Consider the following 3901-nt stretch of genomic DNA (forward strand, 5'->3'; position numbering starts at 1 on the left):
GATCCCCAAGCCCAGCCCTTATCCTGCTCACATACTGAGCCCTGAGTCCAGCCCCACTGCTGGCATAGCTACTCAAAGCTTGCATCACATTGGATGGGCCTTGGTTCTTTGCCTCAGCACTTGTACTTTGGTTTTAGGTTAAAGAGATCAGAGATGGAGGTCTTGGAATGTGATCCATGTCAGGTTTCCCAGCAAGTTCTTCAATGTCCCAAGGACTGAGGTCCAGCCTTCAGGACCAAGTCCATTGGTAGCTGAGACAAGGACTTATCCATCCATGATCTTAAATTTGAACCTGAATATGAGACCAATGCTATGTAGAAACTGTATTAAATATGCAATGGTATAGGGGTAACACCCAGGTGTTGGGGAAATATGTTTGTACTTCCGTGCTTGCTGTATATTCAATGTAAATTGTTGTTCTTCAGTCATTTCAATTTTGTTTGACTCTTTGTGAACCCATTAGGATTTTTTCTTGGCAAAAATACTAAACTGTTTCTCCATTTCCTTCTCAAGCTCATTTTACAGATGAAGCAACTGAGGTAAACGGGATTAAGTGATTTGCCCAGGGCCACATAGCTAGTCAGTGTCTGAGGTTGTATTTGAACTCAGGTCTTCCTGACTCTAGGCCTGGCACTCTATTCACTGTGCCACTTACCTCAATGTGAACATCACTCTGTAAAATCTAATTGATATAAATTGCTTAAATCAAACCGAGGTTCTAGTCATTGGTGACTAGTGGTGGGGGTGGGGGTGGGGAAACACTGGAATGAGGAGTTGAACCTATAAGGTCAGAGAAAGATATCCTAAACTCCTCAGGGTTGCTTCTAGAACTTTAAGAGGGAGACTTAGCCACCCTTGACCTGGAAGAATGAGGCCAGTTATTGCCACAGTTAAAAGGAAAGATTAGTAATGAATTTAAGACAGAATTCAGAGTTCTCAATGCAGAATTTAAAAACGTAAATTGCCAAGTAGGAAAAATTGAATATATGATGAAGAATCTCTCCAAAGAATAATGGATTTGGAATATAAAAAAAAACTAAAGTATAGGAAAACTTGTTAGAAGAAAATCAAAAAGTAACATTTAAAGAATACATTAACAGTACAATCCAAAACAACTGATCTTGAATATAGGAAGGATGTGTAGGAACAATAAGTCAGGTGAGTCTGGGAGGAGATGTCTCACATATAACTCACAACTTTCGCAGCCTGACCAGCAACCTCGATATACCCCCAGATGGCATCTATTGTTAAGGATCAGCTGATTCTGAATGTCCTAAAGGAGGAACAGGTTCTCCAGAACAAGATCACTGTTGTTGGGGTTGGGGCAGTTGGCATGGCATGTTCCATAAGTCTCTTAACAAAGGATTTGGAGGATGAGCTTGCCTCAGTTGATGTAATAGAAGACAAACTAAAGGGAGAGATGATGGATCTCCAACATGGCAGCCTTTTCCTCAAAATGCCAAAGATTGTTTCTGGAAAAGACTACAGTGTAACTGCAAACTCAAAACTAGTCATTGTTACAGCTGAAGCACATCAACAGGAGGGATAAAGTCATCTTCATTTGTTCCAGCGCAACATGAATATCTTTAAATTCATCATTCCCAATATCGTTAAATACAGCCCTAATTGCAAGCTGCTTATTGTTTCCAATCCAGTGGATATTTTGACATATGTGGCCTGGAAGTTAAGTAGCTTTCCTAAAAACCATATTATTGGAAGTGGTTGCAATCTGGATTCTGCCCATTTCTGTTACTTAATGGGGGAGAGACTTGGTGTCCATTCTTCAAGTTGTCATGGATGGGTCCTTGGGGAACATGGAGACTCCAGCGTTCCTGTGTGGAGTGGTGTGAATCTTGCCAGTGTGTCTCTGAAGAATGTTAATCCTCAAATAGGAACTGATGCTGATTCAGAGAATTGGAATGATGTTCATAAACAGGTGGTTGAAAGTGCTTATGAGGTGATCCAGCTGAAGGGCTACACTTCCTGGGCCGTGGGCTTGTCTGTGGCGGATCTGGCAGAAAGCATTATGAAGAATCTTAGGAGAGTGCATCCAATTTCCACCATGATTAAGGGACTATATGGCATTAATGAGGATGTCTTCCTTAGTGTCCCATGTATCTTGGGGCAGAATGGCATTTCAGATGTGGTGAAGGTAAACCTGAATCCAGAGGAGGAGAGCCGTTTAAAGAAGAGAGCAGAAACTCTTTGGGGAATTCAGAAGAAGCTGCAATTTTAAAATCTTTTAATGTGCTGCCATCAAGAGAACATGACAGTGGTCAAGGGGTTATGTATGATGAGCTTTTCAAATAGGTCAATCCTTCCTCTGATTAGTGATTGAACACCAGAAATGTAAAACCTGTGAACACACTCTAGTCTCTTCCTAAAGTTTAGAAATGGGGAATGTGACTATTTGTTTAAACCCTGTTGATGTTTGCATATGATGCTGGATATGACTTGTATAGTCTCAGTAGTTGGTGTCAAGCAGACAGTGTCCCACAGGTATATAAACTACCTGCCTTGTATGTAGGTGCTACAGGTTCCCATAGGTCCAGAAGACAATGCTCCTGGCTACAAGACACCATACAGTAGTAATTCTTTATTGATGCATTGATTACCTTGTGCTCCCCTCCATGAAGGCTCATGAAAGCATGGCCCCATGCATCACATTTCCAGAGGACCTGATTTTTGTCTACACACACACACACACACACACACACACACACATCAATAGTTGTAAATTTCCATATTATATAAAAAGATCTGTATATGTACAGCAATGCAACCAATTCCTCAAGTGTCATACCAACCCTAAATACTGAATAAACAACAAGTAACTGAAAAAAACCTAAGTCATATGATGACATTTAGAGCTGTATGATGTCTTAAAGTCTATTTAGTCAAACCTTTCATTTTATAGATGAGGAAACTCAGACCCAGAGAATTTCAGTTACTTGACTAAGGTCACGGATAGTAAACAACAGAGGGCAGATTTGAAAATAGGTCTTTTGATTCTAATTCCTGTATTCTTCTCACTCTACTATGGTGACTAAATAAAACATGATCAAACAAATCTGAATATCATAATGCAGAGAGGATAGTTGGTCTCTATGTGGCCACAAAGACTGAAGGACAGATGCAATGTTAAACTAATTACACAAATGTAGTTACATTTATCCCCTTCTGATAAAACAATAAACAAGTGTAACCTTGACTGAGTTGGAAGAGGCAAGGTTTACCAGCTCTCAGTGAGTCTGGCTGGGCTAGAAGAAACTTTGTGAAGGATAATTCCTGTACATAGGCCAGAGGGCAGCCATAGGGTAGCAAGTGATTTTTTTTCTCCTCTCCCTAGTGATCATAGTACTTTGAAGCAGAGCTACTCAGTCAGTTCAAGAGAGTCTGAGGCATAAATGAGGGAGCAGAGACACTCTCTAGACAGACACAGGCACAGAAAGTAGATCATTTGAGAACAGAAGTGGCTTCAAAGAGCATAACCCATAGCAGAGGAAAAGAGGATTTATTAAGTTCCTACTATGTGTCAGGGACCACTCTGAGCACTGAGAATACAAAGAAGGCAAAAATCACTCCTACCCTTAAGGAACTCACGTTTTAATTGTGGGTGGGGTGGGAATAACATACAAAAAACTATGTACAAACAAGATATGGACAGGATAAATTGGAGATAATCTCAGAGGAAAGACATTAATACTAAGGGAGATTAAGGAGGTATTCTTATAAAAGTTGGGATTTCTGCTAAGTTTTGAAGGCAGCCAAGGAAGTCAGGAGGTAGATATGAGGAGGGAGAGGGTTACCAGAATGGAGGGACAGTCAGTGAAAAGGCATGTAGTTGGAAGATAGAGCATCTTATACAAGGAAAAGCAAGGAGTCCAGTGTCACTGAATCA

General features: G+C 40.6%; 1 pseudogene; it reads left to right on the plus strand.

The window, feature by feature from the left end:
- Nucleotides 1-1166: 1166 nt before the first annotated feature.
- Nucleotides 1167-2725, plus strand: LOC138163984 (L-lactate dehydrogenase A chain pseudogene; annotated as a pseudogene).
- The last annotated feature ends 1176 nt before the right edge of the window (nucleotides 2726-3901 follow it).

This window comes from Petaurus breviceps, unplaced genomic scaffold, assembly GCF_028583685.1.
Source record: "Petaurus breviceps papuanus isolate PSGF00001 unplaced genomic scaffold, PetGlider_PUasm1.0 189, whole genome shotgun sequence".
NCBI lineage: Eukaryota > Metazoa > Chordata > Mammalia > Diprotodontia > Petauridae > Petaurus > Petaurus breviceps.